Here is a 23427-nt window from a genome sequence, read left to right on the forward strand (position 1 = left end):
CAATTGACAGAATTGAGCATAGTTATGTGAATATCTATGTATGATCATGTATATATGCATCACGTCCGAGACAAGTAGACCGACTCCTGCCTGCATCTACTACTTTTACTCCACTCATCGATCGCTATCCAGCATGCATCTAGAGTATTAAGTTAATGAAAACAGAGTAACGCCTTAAGCAAGATGACATGATGTAGAGGGATAAACTCATGCAATATGATGAAAACCCCATCTTGTTATCCTCGATGGCAACAATACAATACGTGCCTTGCTGCCCCTACTGTCACTGGGAAAGGACACCGCAAGATTGAACCCAAAGCTAAGCACTTCTCCCATTGCAAGAAAGATCAATCTAGTAGGCCAAACCAAACTGATAATTCGAAGAGACTTGCAAAGATAACCAATCATACATAGAAGAATTCAAAGAAGATTCAAATATTGTTCATAGATAGACTTGATCATAAACCCACAATTCATCGGTCTCAACAAACACACCACAAAAAGAAGATTACATCGAATAGATCTCCATAAGAGAGGGGGAGAACATTGTATTCAGATCCAAAAAGAGAGAAGAGGCCATCTAGCTACTAACTATGGACCCGTAGGTCTGAGGTGAACTACTCACACTTCATCGGAGGGGCTATGGTGTTGATGTAGAAGCCCTCCGTGATCGATGCCCCCTCTGACAGAGCTCCGGAACAGGCCCCAAGATGGGGTCTCGTGGATACAGAAAGTTGCGGTAGTGGAATTAGGGTTTTGGCTCCGTATCTGATCGTTTGGGGGGTACGTAGGTATATATAGGAGGAAGAAGTACGTCGGTGGAGCAATAGGGGGCCCACGAGGGTGGAGGGCGCGCCTGGGGGGTAGGCGCGCCCCCTACCTCGTGGCCTCCTCTTTTGTGTCTTGATGTAGGGTCCAAGTCTTGTGGGTCTTGTTCGTTGAGAAAATCACGTTCCCGAAGGTTTCATTCCGTTTGGACTCCGTTTGATATTCCTTTTCTTCAAAACCCTAAAACAGGCACAAAAAAACAGCAATTCTGGGTTGGGCCTCCGGTTAATAGGTTTGTCCCAGAAATAATATAAAAGTGGATAATAAAGCCCAGTAATGTCCAAAACAGTAGATAATATAGCATGGAGCAATCAAAAATTATAGATACGTTGGAGATGTATCAAGCATCCCCAAGCTTAATTCATGCTCATCCTCGAGTAGGTAAATGATAAAAACAGAATTTTTGATGCGGAGTGCTACTTGGAATAATTTTAATGTAATTCTTCTTAATTGTGGTAAGAATATTCAGATCTGAAAGATTCAAGACAAAAGTTCATATTGACATAAAAATAATAATACTTCAAGCATACTAACAAAGAAATTATGTCTTCTCAAAATAACATGGCTAAAGAAAGTTCATCCCTACAAAATAGTATAGTTTAGTCATGCTCCATTTTCGTCACACAAGAATGCTCTCATCATGCACAACCCCGATGACAAGCCAAGAAATTGTTTCATACTTTAGTAATATCAAACCTATAAACTTTCACGCAATATATGAGCGCGAGCCATGGACATAGCACTATGGGTGGAATAGAATATAATGAGGGGGGTTATGTGGAGAAGACAAAAAGGAGAAAGTCTCACATCAACGAGGCTAATCAATGGGCTATGGAGATGCCCAAAAATTTATGTTAATGCAAGGAGTAGGGATTGCCATGCAACGGATGCACTAGAGCTATAAATGTATGAAAGCTCAACAAAAGAAACTAAGTGGGTGTGCATCCAACTTGCTTGCTCACGAAGACCTAGGGAACTTGAGGAGGCCCATTGTTGGAATATACAAGCCAAGTTCTATAATGAAAATTCCCACTAGTATATGAAAGTGAAAAAACAAGAGACTCTCTATCATGAAGATTACGGTGCTACTTTGAAGCACAAGTGTGGCAAAGGATAGTAACATTGTCCCTTCTCTCTTTTTCTCTCATTTTTTGGCCTTTATCTTTATATATATATATATATATATATGTCCTTTCTCTCCCTTTTTTATAATTCCTCACTTGGGACAATGCTCTATAAAATGACGATCATCACACTTCTATTTATTTACAACTCAATGATTACAACTCGATACTAGAACAAAAGATGATTCTATATGAATGCCTCCGGCGGTGTACCGGGATATGCAATGGACCAAGGGTGACATGTATGAAAGAATTATGAATGGTGGCTTTGCCACAAATACTATGTCAACTACATGATCATGCTAAGCAATATGACAATAATGAATGAGTCATGATAAATGGAATGGTGGAAAGTTGCATGGCAATATATCTCGGAATGGCTATGGAAATGCCATAATAGGTAGGTATGGTGGCTGTTTTGAGGAAGATATAAGGAGGTTTATGTGTGAAAGAGAGTATCATATCACGGGGTTTGGATGCACCGGCGAAGTTTGCGCCAACTCTCAATGTGAGAAAGGGCAATGCACGGTATCGAAGAGGCTAGCAAGGATGGAAGGGTGAGAGTGCGTATAATCCATGGACTGAACATTAGTCATAAAGAACTCACATACTTATTGCAAAAATCTACAAGTCGTCAAAAACCTCGGCACTACGTGCATGCTCCTAGGGTGGGTAGATTGGTAGGAAAAGACCATCGCTCGTCCCCGACCGCCACTCATAAGGAGGACAATCAAATAACACCTCATGTTTCAAAATTGTTAAATAACGTTTACCATACGTGCATGCTACGGGACTTGCAAACTTCAACACAAGCATTTCTCAATTTCACAACTACTCATCTAGCACAACTTTGATATTATTACCTCCATATCTCAAAACAATCATCAAGCATCAAACTTCTCTTAGTATTCAAAACACTCATAAGAAAATTTTACTAATCTTGAATACCTAGCATATTACGATTTTAAGAAAATTACCATGCTATTTAAGACTCTCAAAATAATCTAAGTGAAGCATGAGAGATCAATAATTTCTATAAAACAAATCCACCACCTTGCTCTAAAAGATATAAGTGAAGTACTAGAGCAAAAGTATATAACTCAAAAGATATAAGCGAAGCACATAGAGTATTCTAACAAATTCCAAATCATATATGGATCTCTCAAAAGGTGTGTACAGCATGGATGATTGTGCTAAAATAAAAGGTAAATACTCAAATCATACAAGACGCTCCAAGCAAAACACATATCATGTGGTGAATAAAAATATCGCTCCAAGTAAAGTTACCGATAGAAGTAGACGAAAGAGGGGATGCCTTCCAGGGCATCCCCAAGCTTTGGCTTTTAGGTGTCCTCAGATTATCTTGGGGGTGCCATGGGCATCCCCAAGCTTAGGCTCTTGCCACTCCTTGTTCCATAATCCATCAAATCTTTACCCAAAACTTGGAAACTTCACAACACAAAACTTAAAGAAGAAAATCTCATGAGCTCCATTAGCGAAGAAAACAAAAGACCACTTAAAGGTACTGTAATTAACTCATTATTTATTTATATTGGTGTTAAACCTACTGTATTCCAACTTCTCTATGGTTTATAAACTATTTTACTAGCCATAGATTCATCAAAATAAGCAAACAACACACGAAAAACAGAATCTGTCAAAAACAGAACAGTCTGTAGTAATCTGTATCTAGCGCAAGATCTAGAACCCCAAAAATTCTAAAATAAATTGCTGGACATAATCATATTAAAAAGAATTAACTAAATATCAATTTCCAAATAAAAATGGCAGCAGTTCTCGTGAGCGCTAAAGTTTCTGTTTTTTACATCAAGTGTAACAAGACTTTCCCCAAGTCTTCCCAACGGTTCTACTTGGCACAAACACTAATTAAAAACAAAAAAACACAACCTAAACAGAGCCTAGATAAATTATTTATTACTAAACAGGAGCAAAAAGCAAGGAATAAAAATAAAATTGGGTTGCCTCCCAACAAGCGCTATCGTTTAACGCCCCTAGCTAGGCATAACAAGCAAGGATAGATCTAGGTATTGCCATCTTTGGTAGGTAATTCTTCAATGAGGCATCTACCATCTTTAGGAATTTCTTTATTCTTATTTATTATCAAATTTTTAGGCACAAGATCGAAAAAATCATTTGTAACAAATGGTTCCTTAATGATAGCAAAAAGATTGGGATGAATACTTATAGATTTGAGATCCGTAGTTTCCTTACTAGAGGATTCACCCTTATTTTTAGGAACATACATAAGCTTGGAAATTTTAATGGAGGACTTGGAGTTTTCTTTACGGAAGAAAAAGTGGTTCCCAAGTTGGTAATAATATCTTCAAGTTTATCGATTCTAGTGGAATCGTGATTTATTTTCTCATTAACTATGGGTTCCTTCTCTTTAATATTTTTCAAAGTGACTCCTACTTTAGATCCATATTGAGAGATTCAGTTGTGGATCTTTTTATCCAAATTTTCAATTAAATCTATGGTGGCAACCTTATTTTCAATAATTTCAAGTCTTTGCATTACATGATCCAAAGTTAATACAGTTCCATTAACCAAAAGAGGGGGTGAGCCAAACAAATCTATCATAGTATTATAAGAATTAAAAGTATGGCTACCCAAGAAGTTCCCTCCAGTAATAGTATCAAGGACATATATGTGCCAAGGAGTAACGCCTACATAAAAATTGCTAAGAAGAACGGAAGTAGATTGCTTCCTGGTAGATCTATTTTGAGCATTGCAAATTCTATACCAAGCGTCTTTTAGATTTCCCCCTCCCTTTGCTTAAAATTTAGAATTTCATTCTTAGGAGACAACGGAGAAGATAAGGGGCTAGCCATAATGACAAGAAAACGGACTAATGCACAAGCAAACAAAAAGCAAGCGGGCAAAAAGAGGCAAATAGAGAAAGAGAGGGGGATAGAGAGAGAGGGCGAATAAAACGGCAAGGGTGAAGTGGGGGAGAGGAAAATGAGAGGCAAATGGCAAATAATGTAATGCGGGAGATAAGGGTATGTGATGGGTACTTGGTATATTGACTTTTGCGTAGACCTCCCGGGCAACGGTGCCAGAAATCCTTCTTGCTACCTCTTGAGCACTGCGTTGGTTTTCCCCGAAGAGAAAGGGATGATGCAGCAAAGTAGCGTAAGTATTTCCCTCAGTTTTTGAGAACCGAGGTAGCAATCCTGTAGGAGGCTACGCGCGAGTCCCTCGCACCTGCACAAAAAAAATAAATCCTCGCAACCAACGCGATAAGGGGTTGTCAATCCCTACACGGCCACTTACGAGAGTGAGATCTGATAGATATGATAAGATAATATTTTTGGTATTTTTGTGATAAAGATGCAAAGTAAAATAAAAGCAATGCAAAAAAGCAAAGGAAATAACTAAGTATTGGGAGATTAATATGATGAAGATAGACTCGGGGGCCATAGGTTCGACTAGTGGCTTCTCTCGAGAGCATAAGTATTCTATGGTTGGTGAACAAATTACTGTTGAGCAATTGACAGAACTGAGCATAGTTATGAGAATATCTAGGTATGATCATGTATATAGGCATCACGTCCGAGACAAGTAGACCGACTCCTACCTGCATCTACTACTATTACTCCACTCATCGACCGCTATCTAGCATGCATCTAGAGTATTGAGTTAATGAAAACAGAGTAACGCCTTAAGCAAGATGACATGATCTAGAGGGACAAACTCATGCATTATGATGAAAACCCCATCTTGTTATCCCCGATGGCAACAATACAATACATGCCTTGCTGCCCCTACTGTCACCGGGAACGGACACCGCAAGATTGAACCCAAAGCTAAGCACTTCTCCCATTGCAAGAAAGATCAATCTAGTAGGTCAAACCAAACTGATAATTCGAAGAGACTTGCAAAGATAACCAATCATACATAAAAGAATTCAGAGAAGATTCAAATATTGTTCATAGATAGACTTGATCATAAACCCACAATTCATCGATCTCAACAAACACACCGCAAAAAGAATATTACATCGAATAGATCTCCACAAGAGATGGGGAGAACATTGTATTGAGATCCAAAAAGAGAGAAAAAGCCATCTAGCTACTAACTATGTACCCGGAGGTCTGAGGTGAACTACTCACACTTCATCTGAGGGGCTATGGTGTTGATGTAGAAGCCCTCCATGATCGATGCCCCCTCCGACGGAGCTCCGGAACAGGCCCCAAGACGGGATCTCGTGGATACAGAAAGTTGCGGTGGTGGAGTTAGCGCTTTGGCTCCGTATCTGATCGTTTGGGGGTACGTAGGTATATATAGGAGGAAGGAGTACGTCGGTGGAGCAACAGGGGGCCCACGAGGGTGGAGGGCGCGCCTGGCGGGGTAGGCGTGCCCCTACCTTGTGGCGTCCTCTTTTGTGTCTTGGAGTAGGGTCCAAGTCTCGTGGGTCTTGTTCATTGAGAAAATCACGTTCCTGAAGGTTTCACTCCATTTGGACTCCGTTTGATATTCCTTTTCTTCGAAACCCTAGAATAGGCAAAAAACAACAATTCTAGGCTAGGCCTCCGGTTAATAGGTTAGTCCCAAAAATAATATATAAGTGGATAATAAAGCCCAATAATGTCCAAAACAGTAGATAATATAGCATGGAGCAATCAAAAATTATAGATACGTTGGAGACGTATCAGCGCACAAAGTGTTCCTCCGGTACTCGGGAGTTGCATAATCTCATAGTCATAGGAACATGTATAAGTCATGAAGAATGCAATAGCAACAAACTAAACGATCAACGTGCTAACATAACGGATGGGTCAAGTCAATCACATCATTCTCTAATGATGTGATCCCGTTAATCAAATGACAACTCATGTATATGGTTTAGGAAACATAACCATCATTGATTCAACGAGCTAGTCAAGTAGAGGCAAACTAGTGACACTTTGTTTGTCTATGTATTGACACATGTACTAAGTTTCCGGTTAGTACAATTCTAGCATGAATAATGTGACGCCCTCGATTCAACCGTACACTAATCATACACGCAAATGTGTACGATCAAGATCAAGGACTCACGGGAAGATATCACAACACAACTCTAGACACAAATTAAAATAATACAAGCTTTATATTACAAGACAGGGGCCTCGAGGGATCGAATACATAAGCTCGAATATAGAAGAGTCAGCGGAAGCAACAATATCTGAGTACAGACATAAGATAAACAAATTTTCCTTAAGAAGGCTAGCACAAAAGCATCTACGATCGAAAAGGCAAGGCCTCCTGCCTGAGAGCCTCCTAACTACTCCAAGTCTTCAGCGGCCGTCACGTTGTAGTAGGCACCCTCGGGGTAGTAGTAATCATCAGTGGCGTCTTCTGGCTCCTGGGATCCGTCATCTGGTCGCAACAATCGGGTATGGAGAAAAAGAGGTAGCAAAGCAGCCATGAGTACTCATCCAAAGTACTCGCAAAACTTACATCCGATCTAAACTAAGTATGCATCTGTATCAAAGGGAAATGGACTGTATCTGTGGACTAAACTTCAGAATGCCAGAAAATAAGGGGAAAGCCTAGCCTATCGAAGACTAGCATCTTCAAGCATCTTGCAGCATATAGAAGAGTATAGATCAACATAATATAAAGTAGTAGTGTTATCAACCTCGGCCAGAGATCCTTTCTCGACTCCTTGCGAGAAAGAAACCCCAGAGCCATACTATCCATTTCTCATAACCATTTCTCATCACAAGTATCCAGTTCTAGTTGTATCGACCGGGATACAACTCCAAGTGTCCATTACCGTAGGACAGCCTATCGATAGATGTTTTCTTCCTTGCAGGAGTGCACCAACTTACCCACCACGCTCGATTAACTCCGGCCGGACACACTTTCCTGGGTCATGCCCGGCCTCGGCCAAACAATACGCTGCAACCTGACCTAGGCTTAATAGAGAGGCCAGCACGCCGGACTAAAATTATGCCCCCAGGGGTCTTGAACCATCGCCCCGGGAACTCTTGCACGTTGCGTGGGCAGCCGGTGAGCAGACCTAGCTACCTCCTTAAAAAGGCAGGAGCTTACCAGTCCAACCCGGCGCGCTCCGCTCAATTACATGACATCTATTAAGCTTCGACTGATGCATACGACACAGAACGCGCATACAATGCCCATGTGATGGTTAGTGCTATCAGGCCAGAGGCCCCTCGGATCAAATATCCAAACCGTTAGTGCGTTGGCAGTTCGGTCACAAGTAGACACTCATGAAGGATGTGACCCCTTCACCCCGTCTCGAGTACTTGCGGCAAGGGCTAACAATGCCCGACCATGCCTCTTAAGTATCTCGCGGGCACCTTCCAGGTCAACCCGACTCCACATCACTCGCTATTAAGCTCGTATGGGTACCCCTCAGGGCCGACCCGTCTTTAGTAACATGGCTCAGTGTAAAGCCATAGTAACTGTGTGTCTAACACCAAGGGGAAAACCCGAGGAATCATCCCCGGTGAATTCCACTCGATGTTATCATCAAGGTGAACGTAAGAGGATCCACCCTCGATGTTCACACTTGAGGGGTTGCACGACAGAGCCGTAACGGAAGTGGTTAAGGAGGAAATCACCCTCGATGACCTCGATCGTATAGCTACACTACAGAGGTCCCATCAGGAGTGATGTAAGAGGTTCCACACTCGGCACTCGATGGTAACTCTGCAGAGTCGTTCAATTGGGGGGTGATGTGCGGTGTCGGGGCTTGGACGTCGATCACGTTGATCGAGTCATCGAACATGAAGCGGGACAACTGGGACAAGGTGGGGTCACTGATGGATCTCTAACCAACCTATATTAAGCAATTTAGGATAAGCGGGTAAGGTATGAAAGCAGGTAACAACAACAGGCTATGCATCAGAGTAGGATCATACAGAAAGAAGTAGCAGTTCTAATGCAAGCATGAGAGGGAAATAAATGGGCGATATCGGAATGCTCAAGGAGGGTTTGCTTGCCTGGTTGCTCTGGCAAGGAGGGGTCGTCATCGACGTAGTCGATCACAGGGGCAGCATCAGTCTCGGGGTCTACCAGAGAGAAGAGGGGGAAGAAACAATAAATATAAAGCAAACAAAGCATCACAAAGCATTACATGACGATAGGCAGAGCTAGGGTTGTCCTAACATAGTACCACACGTTGCAGACGGAGCGGGAAAACATCCGGAGGGGTTTTTCCGACGTCTGGCTTTTTCCGGACAAATGAATGAGAGGGCACGGTTCCATGTTCAGCATGCTAGGGGCACGTGACAGGTGAATGGTCCGCGCATTCGGATTCGTTGGATTTTTCTGAGCAACTTTCATATATAAAGTTTTTCGATCCAAGCTACGGTTTAATTTCTATGAATTTTTAAAGCATTAAACATTTTATGGAATTAATTAAATTATCAGAAAAGAATTACTACGTCAGCATGACATCACTTTGATGTCAGCAGTCAACAGGACGGCTGACCAAGACCAACTAACTAGTGGGGGACCCGCGTGTCATAGACAATGGGTTAAACAGAGTTCAAACTAATCTAAATTTAGTTAGTAAAACTACTGGGCCCACCTGTCAGTGTCTAATTAGGTTTAACTAATTAATTTTATTTTTTTAAAAATGTTTGACTAACCTAATTAGGGGTGTGGGCCCCATTAGTCAGTGGCTGGTGAATAGTACCCCGCGTTGACCGTGGTCAACGCGGTCAAACAGAGGCACCGGGGCCCACTGTCAGCGGCACTGGGCGGGCCCCATGCTATGCCAGGTCAGGGCCAGCGCCGGAGGAGCTCCGGCGAGCCTCCCACGGCGGCAAGTTCGCCGGAGAGCGTTGGAAATGCGCTATGGGGCTCGGTTTCGAGCGTTCTGGGGCTCTATCGAACGAGCGTCGAACGCCGCATCCAAACGAGGTAGCACGGGGCTTCGGAAACGACCGGAGATGGCCGGACGATGAGGTACCGCGGTGGCCGGAATTTCGAAAACATGCAGGTGTGCGGCTACGGCTCGATTCTGTGAGGCTAAGCAGCCAGGCGGCAACAGCAGACCTCCTACGGGTACCAGACGGAGCAGGAGGAGCTCGGGAGCTCGTGCGTGGCAGCAATGGCGGACGGCGGAGCACGGCTGCGGCGGCGTTCGCGCACGGGCCCGAGGGCGAGCAGGAAGAGGAGGGCAGAGAGGCAGAGCTCACCGTGGGGCTAAGAAAAGCCCTTGACGGCTTAGGAGCAGTAGGGGTGCTCGAGGTCGCCGGCGAGCGTCGGAGACAGAGGCGAAAGGGGACGATGGCGATCGGCAGCTGCAGGGGCCCTCGGCTCCAACGGAGGACCCCAGGCGACGTGGATGAGGACGGCGGAGTGGACGGACAGGGCCAGTGGCCTCAGGGTCGCCGGTGGCCGCGGTGGAGCGCGGTGCTCGGAGGCAACGAACCTCGGTGGTGATGGATCTGAAGGGAGAGAGGAGAGGAGGAGCGGACGAGGGAAGTCAGCGGGCGGTGGGGTGGCCGAGCAAGTGGAAGGGGAGCCCAAGGCGTCGAGGGGATCCTTATCCCCCTCGTCGACGGCGAGGTGGTTCAGCGGTGACGCGCGGGCATGCGCTCTCGGTCGGTTGAACATGGGGAGGGGAGAGCGACCGGGGAGGTAGGTGATACGTCTCCAACGTATCTATAATTTTTGATTGCTCCATGCTATATTATCTACTGTTTTAGGAAATATTGGGCTTTATTTTCCACTTTTATAATATTTTTGGGACTAACCTATTAATCGGAGGCCCAGCCCAGATTTGTTGTTTTATGCCTATTTCAGTGTTTCGAGAAAAAGGAATATCAAACGGAGTCGAAACGGAACGAAATCAACTGGAGAAGTTATTTTAGGAAGGAAAGCAACCCAGGGAACTTGGATTGCACGTCAGGGGAGACACGGGCTGCCCACGAGGGTGGGGGGCGCGCCCACCCCCCTAGGGCGCGCCCCCTGCCTCGTGGGGCCCCGTGGCTCCTCCGATGTACTTCCTGCACCCATATATATCGTTGTACCCTAAAACTTCCAGAACAGAAAATAAATCGGGAGTTCCGCTGCCAGAAGCCTCCGTAGCCACCGAAAACCAATCTAGACCCGTTCCGGCACCCTGCCGGAGGGGGCAATCCCTCTCCGGTGGCCATCTTCATCATCCCGGTGCACTCCATGACGAGGAGGGAGTGGTTCTCCCTCGGGGCTGAGGGTATGTACCATTAGCTATGTGTTTGATCTCTCTCTCTCTCTCGTCTTCTTGAGGTCATACGATCTTGATGTATCACGAGCTTTGCTATTATATTTGGATCCTATGATGTTTCTTCCCCCCTCTACTCTCTTGTAATGGATTGAGTTTCCCCTTTGAAGTTACCTTATCGGATTGAGTCTTTAAAGATTTGAGAACACTTGATGTATGTCTTGTCATGCGTATCTGTGGTGACAATGGGATACCACGTGATTCACTTGATGTATGTTTTGGTGATCAACTTGCGGGTTCCGCCCATGAACCTATGCATAGGGGTTGGCACATGTTTTCATCGTGATTCTCCGGTAGAACTTTGGGGCACTCTTTGAGGTCCTTTGTGTTGGTTGAATAGATGAATCTGAGATTGTGTGATGTATATCGTATAATCATACCCACGGATACTTGAGGTGACATTGGAGTATCTAGGTGACATTAGGGTTTTGGTTCATTTGTATCTTAAGGTGTTGTTCTAGTACGAACTCTAGGGCTGTTTGTGACACTTATAGGAATAGCCCAACGGATTGATTGGAAAGAATAACTTTGAGGTGGTTTCGTACCCTACCATGTTGAGGGATAGTTATGTGATCCAATTATTTTATTATTGTTGAGGGAACTTACACTAGCGAAAGTATGAACCATAGGCCTTGTTTCAACGCATTGCAATACCGTTTATGCTCAATTTATCATTAGTTACCTTGCTGTTTTTATGTTTTGATGAGCAAATTTATTATGATGATAGCATGCCTCCTATTTATGATGATTATATTGTTGAAAGTGGGTTTGGAAGAGTGTCAACTTTAGGAAGTGATGATCCCAAGGTAATATTCATGTATAGCCAAGAGCCTAAGCTTAGGGATGCCCCAGAAGGCATCCCCTCTTTCGTCTTCGTTAATCGGTAACTTTACTTGGAGCTATATTTTTATTCGCCACATGATATGTGTTTTGCTTGGAGCGTCATTTTATTACATTTTGTTATGCTTTCTGTTTGAATAAAATACCAAGATCTGAAATTCTTAAATGTTAGAGAGTCTTCATATAGTTGCATAATTATTCAACTACTCATTGATCTTCACTTATATCTTTCGGAGTAGTTTGTCATTTGCTCTAAGTGCTTCACTTATATCTTCTAGAGCATGGTGGTAGTTTTATTTTGAATAAATAGATGAACTTTCATGCTTCACTGATATTATTTGAGAGTCTTAAATAGCATGGTAATTTTCTTAAAATCCTAATATGCTAGGTATACAAGATTAATAATAAAACTTTCTTATGAGTGTATTGAATACTAAGAGAAGTTTGATACTTGATAATTGTTCTGAGATATGAGGATGGTAATATTAGAGTCATGCTAGTTGAGTAGTTGTGAATTTGAGAAATACTTGTGTTGCAGTTTGTGATTCCCGTAGCATGCATGTATGGTGAACCGTTATGTGATGAAGTCGGAGCATGATTTATTTATTGATTGTCTTATGAGTGGAGGTCGGGGACGAGCGATGGTCTTTTCCTACCAATCTATCCCCCTAGGAACATGCGCGTAGTACTTTGTTTCAATAACTAATAGATTTTTGCAATAAGTATGTGAGTTCTTTATGACTAATGTTGAGTCCATGGATTATACGCACTCTCACCCTTCCACTCTTGCTAGCCTCTCTAGTACCGCGCACCTTTCTCCGGTACCATAAACCCACCATTTAGCTTCCTCAAAACAGCCACCATACCTACCTATTATGGCATTTCCATAGCCATTCCGAGATATATTGCCATGCAACTTTCCACCGTTCCGTTTATTATGACACGCTTCATCATTGTCATATTGCTTAGCATGATCATGTAGTTGACATTGTATTTGTGGCAAAGCCACCGTTCATAATTCTTTCATACATGTCACTCATGCATCATTGCACATCCTGGTACACCGCCGGAGGCATTCATATAGAGTCATATCTTGTTCTAAGTATCGAGTTGTATTATTGAGTTGTAAATAAATAGAAGTGTGATGATCATCATTCAATAGAGCATTGTCCCAAAAAAAGAGAAAGGCCATAAAAAAGAAAGGCCAAATAAAAAAAGGCCAAATAAAAAAAATAAAAGGGATAATGCTACTATCCTTTTTCCACACTTGTGCTTCAAAGCAGCACCATGATCTTTATGATAGAGAGTCTCTTGTTCTGTCACTTTCATGTACTAGTGGGAATTTTTCATTATAGAACTTGGCTTGTATATTCCAATGATGGGCTTCCTCAAAATGCCCTAGGTCTTTGTGCGCAAGCGAGTTGGATGCACACCCACTAGTTTCTTTTGTTGAGCTTTCATACACTTATAGCTCTAGTGCATCTGTTGCATGGCAATCCCTACTCACTCACATTGATATCTATTAATGGGCATCTCCATAGCCCATTGATACGCCTAGTTGATGTGAGACTATCTTCTCCCTTTTTGTCTTCTCCACAACCACCATTCTATTCCACCTATAGTGCTATATCCATGGCTCATGCTTATGTATTGCGTGAAGATTGAAAAAGTTTGAGAACATCAAAAGTATGAAACAATTGCTTGGCTTGTCATCGGAGTTGTGCATGATTTAAATATTTTGTGTGGTGAAGATGGAGCATAGCCAGACTATATGATTTTGTAGGGATAACTTTCTTTGGCCATGTTATTTTGAGAAGACATGATTTCTTAGTCAGTATGCTTGAAGTATTATCATTTTTATGTCAATATGAACTTTTGTCTTGAATCTTTCGGATCTGAATATTCATATCACAATTAAGAAGAATTACATTGAAATTATGCCAACTAGCATTCCACATCAAAAATTATCTTTTTATCATTTACCTACTCAAGGATGAGCAGGAATTAAGCTTGGGATGCTTGATACGTCTCCAAGGTATCTATAATTTTTGATTGCTCCATGCTATATTATCTACTGTTTTAGGCAATACTGGGCTTTATTTTCCACTTTTATATTATTTTTGGGACTAACCTATTAACCGGAGGCCTAGCCCAGATTTGCTGTTTTATGCCTATTTCAGTGTTTCGAGAAAAAGGAATATCAAACGGAGTCGAAACGGAACGAAATCAACTGGAGAAGTTATTTTTGGAAGGAAAGCAACCCAGGGAACTTGGAGTGCACGTCAGGGGAAACACGGGCTGCCCATGAGGGTGGGGGCGCGCCCACCTACCTCGTGGGGCCCCCGTGGCTCCTCCGACGTACTTCCTGCACCCATATATATCGTCGTACCCTAAAACTTCCAGAACAGAGAATAGATCGGGAGTTCCGCCGCCAAAAGCCTCTGTAGCCACCAAAAACCAATCTATACCCGTTCCGACACCCTGCCGGAGGGGGCATTCTCTCTCCGGTGGCCATCTTCATCATCCCGGTGCTCTCCATGACGAGGAGGGAGTAGTTCTCCCTAGGGGCTGAGGGTATGTACCAGTAGCTATGTGTTTGATCTCTCTCTCTCTCTCTCTGTCTCTCGTGTTCTTGAGGTCATACGATCTTGATGTATCACGAGCTTTGTTATTATATTTGGATCCTATGATGTTTCTTCCCCCCTCTACTCTCTTGTAATGGATTGAGTTTCCCCTTTGAAGTTACCTTATCGGATTGAGTCTTTAAAGATTTGAGAACACTTGATGTATGTCTTGCCGTGCGTATCTGTGGTGACAATGGGATACCACGTGATTCAGTTGATGTATGTTTTGGTGATCAACTTGCGGGTTCCGCCCATGAACCTATGCATAGGGGTTGGCACACGTTTTCGTCGTGATTCTCTGGTAGAACTTTGGGGCACTCTTTGAGGTCCTTTGTGTTTGTTGAATAGATGGATCTGATATTGTGTGATGCATATCGTATAATCATACCCACGGATACTTGAGGTGACATTGGAGTATCTAGGTGACATTAGGGTTTTGGTTGATTTGTATCTTAAGGTGTTATTCTAGTAAAAACTCTAGGGCTGTTTGTGACACTTATAGGAATAGCCCAACGGATTGATTGGAAAGAATAACTTTGAGGTGGTTTCGTACCCTACCATAATCTCTTCGTTAGTTCTCCACTATTAGTGACTTTGGAGTGACTCTTTGTTGCATGTTGAGGGATAGTTATGTGATCCAATTATGTTATTATTGTTGAGGGAACTTACACTAGTGAAAGTATGAACCCTAGGCCTTGTTTCAACGCATTGCAATACCGTTTACGCTCACTTATCATTAGTTACCTTGCTGTTTTTATATTTTCAGATTACAAAAACTATTATCTACTATCCATATTGCACTTGTTTCACCATCTCTTCGCCGAACTAGTGCATCTATACAATCTTCCATTGTATTGGGTGTGTTGGGGACACAAGAGACTCTTTGTTATTTGGTTGCAGGGTTGCTTGAGAGAGACCATCTTCATCCTATGCTTCCTACGGATTGATAAACCTTAGGTCATCCACTTGAGGGAAATTTGCTACTGTCCTACAAACCTCTGCACTTGGAGGCCCAACAACGTCTACAAGAAGAAGGTTGTGTAGTAGACATCAGTAGGTGGGCCGGCCTGTTGGGATGGGCCGAAGCCCAAGGGGAGGCCAGGGGCTCTCCCACCCCTTCTCCTTTTCTTTTCCTTTTTCTTTTTTTAAAGCTTTTCTATTTTAGATATTTTAGGCCACTTAGACAGTATGCAAAAATGTTTGTTCACCACCAATATTGTCAAAATAATATTTTCCACATGATGAACATTTTAGTTTTCATGTTTGAGAAATTTTGAATTTCACTTAGAATTTGATTTTGAATTAAACTGGAATAATGAAAGAGATAGAAGACAATGATGACCAAACACTTGTTTAGCAAAAAGATTAACTTAACCCTAGGGGTTACTGTAGCATCAGTACACCGGGGTGTTACAACTCTCCTCCTCTAAAAGAAATTATCGTCCCGAGAATTAAGAGGTAGAAGGGAACAGGTCGGGGTATTCAGCACGGAGGTTATCCTTGCGTTCCCAAGTGGCTTCATATTTAGAATGATTTGACCATTGCACCTTGAGAAACTTGGTAACCTTCTGGCATGTTCGACGTTCAGCTTCTTCAAGAATGCAGATCGGATGCTCTTTGTATGTGAGATCATCTTGTACTTCAATCAGTTCCGGATCCACTTCACGTTCCGGATCCTTGAAGCATCGACAAAGTTGCGACATGTGGAAGACATCATGGACGTGAGAGAACTGAGGTGGCAACTCCAATTGATAAGCCACCAGTCCACGATGGGCGAGGATGCAGAAGGGACCAATGTAGCATGGAGCTAGCTTGCCCTTGACTCCAAACCGAAGAGTGCCTCTCAAAGGAGTGACACACAGATAAGCTTGTTCACCAGGTTGATAAGTTGAACCCCAGTGTTTTCGGTCATAGTTGCTCTTCTGGCGGGACTGGGTCGCCTTGAGATTATCCCGGACAATGCGAACCTGCTCTTCGGCTTGTTGAATAATGTCTGAACCAATGAGCGTCCGTTCCCTAGTTTCTGACCAATTCAGAGGGGTTCGGCACTTACGTCCATAAAGCACTTCAAAGGGTGCCATCTTCAAGCTGGCTTGATAGCTGTTGTTATAAGAGAACTCCGCGTAAGGGAGAGATTCTTCCCACTTCTTACCGAAAGAAATAACACAAGCCCGTAGCATGTCTTCAAGAATTTGATTGACTCGCTCAACTTGGCCTTGGGATTGGGGATGATAAGCAGTGCTCCAGGTAATATGAGTTCTCATTGCCTCTTGGAAACTATCCTAGAACTTCAAAGTGAATATACTTCCACGGTCTGAACTGATCTCCTTTGAAATGCCGTGGAGTGACACAATTCAGGAGATATATAAGTTTGCTAATTGACTAGCAGTGCTTGTCTCCTTGACTGGCAGAAAGTGCGTGACTTTTGAGAATTGGTCGATGATGACAAAGATAGCATCGTTACCTTTCTGTGACTTGGGAAGGCCAGTGACGAACTCCATCTAAATCTTATCCCATTTCCATTCTGGAATCGGAAGTGGTTGTAGAAGTCCAGCTGGTTTCTGATGTTCTGCTTTGTCGCGACAACAAATGTCATATTCTTCGATATATTGAGCAATATCTTGCTTCATCTTGGACCACCAGTATTTCTGACGAATGTCTAAGTACATCTTGGTACTCCCCGGATGAATAGAGAGAGGGGTGTCATGCACTTCTTTCATCACCTTCTCTGTCATAAGCTCGAATCGGGGTACTACAATACAATCTCTGAAGTATAAGGTTCCATCTTCACCAAGTGAGAAATCTCTGGATTTCTCTAAGGCAAGATCCTTTTTCATCAGATCAACATGAGCATCTTTGGCTTGAGCAGACTTAATTGCTTTGAGAAGAGTTGGTTCCAGGACAAGGTTATTCAGAGAACCCTATGGAACTAGTTGAAGGTTTAGCTTGCATAGCTCTTCATAAAGGCGGGGTTGAGCTTTGTAGACCATGTGATTATTGCAATAAGACTTACGGCTCAGGGCATCATCCATTACATTAGCCTTACCAGGGGTATAGGATATACCGCAATAGTAGTCAGCAATAGCTTCCATCCATCGCTGCTGACGGAGGCTCAGATCTGGCTGAGTAAACAAATACTTCAGATTCTGATGATCAGTGAAGATCTCGCAACGATTACTGAGAAGGTACTGTCGCCATAGCTTTAGTGCATAGATAACCGCAGCAAGCTCGATGTGGTGAACTTGGTAGTTCTCTTCATCAGGACGCACTTGACGGGAGGCATAAGCAATCACTCTGAGCTCTTGCATTAGGACAAACCCTAATCCTTGTCGTGAAGCGTCGCAATAGATGACGAAGTCCTTGCGAGAATCAGGGGGATCAAGCACTGGGGTAGAATTTAGCTTGTCCTTGAGTGCCTAGAAACTTTCTTGACACTTTTCAGTCCAATCAAACTTAACGCCTTTGTGTAGCAAATTGGTCAGTGGATTGGCGATCTTGGAGAAGTTCTCGACAAAGCGGCGACAATAGCTGGCTAGTTCGAGAAAGCTTTTGACTTGCTTGACAGTCTTTGGAGGGGTCCGGTCAAGAATAGCCTGCACTCGCTCTGGGTTGATGGCAATACCATCCTTGGAGATGACATGACCAAGGTAGGTGACTTCAGGAAGCCAGAATTCGCACTTGGAATACTTGGCATAAAGTTGATGTTCTCGAAGCTTCTCTAGAACAAGTCAAAGATGTTCAACATGTTCTTTGTTCTTCGAATATACCAGGATATCATCCAGATAGACTACGACGACTTGTCGAGGTAATCCATGAATATGTAGTTCATCAGACGAGAGACATAACGGTGTACCCGTAAGAACCATAACGAGTCACGAATGCGGTCTTTGGAATATTCTCTTCACGAACACGGATCTGGTGGTAACCCAACCTCAAGTCGAGTTTAGAGAATGTCGATGAACCAGCCAGTTGATCATACAGATCATTGATCCGAGGAAGCGGATATTTGTTCTGAATTGTAGCTTGGTTGATAGGATGATAGTCTTGGACCAAACGATTCGTTCCATCCCTCTTCTTTACAAAGAGAGAAGGTGCTCCCCAAGCTGAGGAACTTGGACGAATGAATCCACTACGAAGAGATTTATCGATTTCCTCCTTAAGTTCAAGGAGCTCATGAGGCGGCATCTTGTAGGGTCATTTGGCAATAGGAACAATGCCTGGTTTCAAATCGATGACGAACTCGACAGCCCACGCAGGGGGTATTCCTGGAAGTTCTTCTGGAAAGACATCTAGGAAGTCGCGAACAACTAGAATCTTTTCAATTGCCTCAAGAGGTGCTCTGTTCAACGCATTCAAATCATAAAGTCATTCTTCGGCGTTTTGAACAATCTAAGCATGGTAGCTTACTATCTCATCAGAAGGACGTAGGAGATGAACAACTTTGGTGGCACAAACGATAGATGCAGTATGTGCCTTCAACCATTCCATTCCCAGAATGAGGTCAATGTTGGAAGACTCCGGAATAATGGGAGAAACATGAAATTCCAACCCTTCAATTTCAACGGGGACGTCGCGACCAATCATGGTAGTTCGACACTGACCCACAGGGGTGCGTACCACTATCGGAGTGTTCATGGGCTCGCATCGAATGTCGTGTGCATAAGAAAATTTTCTGACATGAATGAATGTGATGCTCCTAAATCAAATGAAACAGATGTTGGTACTGAATTAACAAGGAGAGTACCCATCACAGTGGTGGGCTGGTCTTGAGCTTCATTCAGATCAACATGATTAGCCTGACCACGACCATAAGGTCTGGCATTGTTGTTATGGGGTTGATTGTTACGGCCAGTTGAAGGCAGAGCCAGCTGGTTCCTTTTCTGATTGCACTCTTTGGCAAGGTGACCTGGACGACCACATTTGAAACATAAACCATCATTGGGATTGGTAGCAGGAGCTTGGGGTGGTACAGCTCGAAGAGGCAGCCTCTGCGGTGGAGGAGGCAGACAAGGTGCGGCATAGGACTATCTTGGTGCAGGTGCAGCTGGACGATAGATGTTGTGGGGAATCCATATCCAATTCTTTTGTGCTGACGGGCCCGAAGACGAGCCAGCATCACGGCTGTGCCTAAGGGATCCCTGGTGTTCCTGAAGACCAGTCTCAACCTGAATAGCCTTGTTCACTAAGGTGACAAAGTCGGCAAAGTCATGAATGAGCAGTGCTAGCTTGATATCCGGGTGAAGTCCATCACGAAACTTCTCTTACTTACGAGCATCAGTTGAAATGTATTCTTCGGCATACCATGACAAGTCCAGAAATTCCCGCTGATAAGCATATACAGTCTTGTTGCCTTGGGTGAGGTTGCGGAAATCTCGCTTCTTCCTGTCAATGATTCCCTGAGGAATGAAGCGGGCATGGAAGGCCGCTTGGAAATCCGGCCAAGTGATGACCGTTCCAATAGGCAGGGTACGTGAGGGAGTCCTGGATTAGGGGGTCTCCGGACAGCCGGACTATCTCCATTGGCCGGACTGTTAGACTATGAAGATACAAGATTGAAGACTTCCTCTCGTGTCCGGATGGGACTCTACTTGGCATGGAAGGCAAGCTAGGGAATACGTATATGGATATCACCTCCTTTGTAACCGACCTTGTGTAACCCTAACCCTCTCCGGTGTCTATATAAACTGAAGGGTTTTAGTCCGTAGGACAACAATCATAACATACAATCATACCATAGGCTAGCTTCTAGGGTTTAGCCTCTCTGATCTCGTGGTAGATCTACTCTTGTACTACCCATATCATCAATATTAATCAAGTAGGACGTAGGGTTTTACCTCCATCGAGAGGGCCCAAACCTAGGTAAAACATCGTGTCCCCTGCCTCCTGTTACCATCCGGCCTAGACGCACAGTTCAGGACCCCCTACCCGAGATCCACCGGTTTTGACACCGACATTGGTGCTTTCATTGAGAGTTCCTCTGTCTCGTCGCCGTTAGGCTTGATGGCTCCTACTATCATCGATAGCGATGCGGTCCAGGGTGAGACTTTTCTCCCCGAATAGATCTTCGGGTTCGGCGGCTTTGCACTGCGGGCTAATTCGCTTGGCCATCTGGAGCAGATTGAAAGCTACGCCCCTGGCCATAAGGTCGGATTTGGAAGTTTGAACTACATGGCCGACATCCGCGGAGACTTGATCTTCGACGGATTCGAGCCACAGCCGGGCGCGCCACACTGTCGCGACGGGTACGACCTAGCTCTCCCGCCGAACAGTGCCCCAGAGGCCGCACCCGCATCAGCTCCGACCCTTAGCTCGGAGCCAACTGCGCCAATCGAGGACGGGTGGTTAGACACCGCCTCAGGGGCTGCAGTCTCAACGGCGATCGAGCCAAATACCAGCATAATCCCCTGCGCAGCCCGTGACTCCAAGGTGCCGGACTCTTTTCCGGACTCCGAACCATCCACGCCCCTACCAATCGAATCCGATTGGGAGCCGATCATGGAATTCACCGCCGCGGATATCTTTCAGCACTCGCCCTTCAGCGACATTCTGAATTCACTAAGGTCTCTCTCTTTGTCAGGAGAGCCCTGGCCGGATTATGGCCAACAGGATCGGGATGCGGACGACGAAGAAATTCGACGCCCACCCACCACCCACTTTGTAGCCACTGTCGATGATTTAACCGACATGCTCGACTTCGACTCCGAAGACATCGACGGTATGGACGACAATGTAGGAGACGAACATGAACCAGCGCCTATAGGGCACTGGAAAGCCACCTCGTCATATGACATATACATGGTGGATACACCCAACGAAGGCAATGGCGACGAGATAGCGGAGGATGACCCCTCCAAGAAGCAACCCAAGCGCCGATGTCAGTGGCGCCGCTCTAAGTCCCGCCAAAGCAAAAGTGGTGATACCAGCACAGGAGATAATAACACTCCGGATAGTGCCGAAGACAACAACAATCCCCTCCAGCAAGATTTAGAGCAGGAGGATGGAGGAGCCAGCTCTCTTGAGAGAGCGGCAGACGGAGAGGAGGAGGATGACAATCACATGCCCCCCTCCGAAGACGAGGCAAGCCTCGGCGACGATGAATTCGCCGTACTAGAGGATGCCGTCGAACAGGAGCGCTTCAAGCGCCGGCTTATGGCCACGGCAAATAGCCTGAAGAAAAAGCAGCAGCAGCTTCAAGCTGATCAAGACCAGCTAGCTGACAAATGGACTGAAGTCCTCGCGGCTGAGGAATATAAACTCGAGCGCCCCTCCAAGAGTAACCCAAGGCGCAGGTTACTACCCCGACTGGAGGAAGAAGCGTATGATACGGCTGATCGGCCACCTCGTGGCCGCGATAGAGAGGCATTCCAGCCAAAAGCTCAGCCTCCACCCCAACACCATTCAAATAAAAAGGCATGGGGAGATACGCCAGACCTGTGAGATATATTGGAGGACAAGACAAAGCATTCAAGATCGATCTACGGATCACGAGGGCGCACCACTCTGCGAGACGACAAACGTCACGCCGGATACAGTAAAAGCAAATCCGGCCGGGCCGAACACAACGGGAAAGACCCATTCGAGTTGCGTCGCGATATAGCCCAGTACAGAGGCGCCGAATACCCCTTATGCTTCACAGATGAAGTAATGGAACATCAATTCCCAGAAGTTTTCAAACCTGTAAATATTGAATCATACGACGGCACAACAGATCCCGCGGTATGGATTGAGGATTTCCTCCTCCACATCCACATGGCCCGCTGCGATGACTTACACGCCATCGAATACCTCCCACTAAAGCTCAAAGGACCAGCGCAGCATTGGCTTAACAGCTTGCCAGCGGACTCCATTAGCTATTGGGAAGATCTGGAAGCCGCATTCCTCGACAACTTTCAGGGCACTTATGTGCGACCACCAGACGCCGATGACTTGAGCCACATAATTCAGCAGCCAGAAGAGTCGGCCAGGCAATTCTCGACTCGGTTCCTTACATAGAAAAATCAAATCATCGACTGTCCGGATGCGGAGACCTTAGCGGCTTTCAAGCACAACATCCGAGACGAGTGGCTAGCCCGGCACCTTGGTCAGGAAAAGCCGAAATCTATGGCAGCTCTCACGACGCTCATGACCCACTTTTGTGCGGGAGAAGACAGCTGGCTGGCTCGTAGTAATAACATATCAAAGAACCATGGTACCTCAGATACTAAGGATGGCAATAGCAGGTCATGTTGCAACAAGCATAAGCGCCGCATTAACAGCAAAAATACTGAGGATACGGCAGTCAATGCCGGATTCAAAGGCTCTAAACCCGGTCAGCGGAAAAAGCCATTCAAACAAAGTACGCCGGGTCCGTCCTGCTTGGACCGTATACTCGATCACTCGTGTCAAATACACGGCACCCCAGACAAGCCAGCCAATCACACCAACAGGGATTGTTGGGTGTTCAAGCAGGCCGGCAAGTTAATTGCCGAAAACAAGGACAAGGGGCCGCATAGCGATGACGAGGAGCCCCGGCAGCCGCACACTGGAGGACAGAAGAGGTTTCCCCCGCAAGTGCGGACGGTGAACATGATATACGCAACCCACCTCCCCAAGAGGGAGCGGAAGCACGCGCTCAGGGACGTATATGCGTTGGAGCCAGTCGCCCCAAAGTTCAACCCTTGGTCCTCCTGTCCGATCACCTTCGATCGCAGGGACCACCCCACTAGTATCCGTCATGCGGATTCGCCGCACTGGTCCTAGACCCAATCATCGACGGATTTCA

The sequence above is a fragment of the Triticum urartu genome, chromosome 5A, assembly GCF_056163025.1.
Source record: "Triticum urartu cultivar PI428250 chromosome 5A, HENAU_Tu73, whole genome shotgun sequence".
Classification (NCBI taxonomy): domain Eukaryota; kingdom Viridiplantae; phylum Streptophyta; class Magnoliopsida; order Poales; family Poaceae; genus Triticum; species Triticum urartu.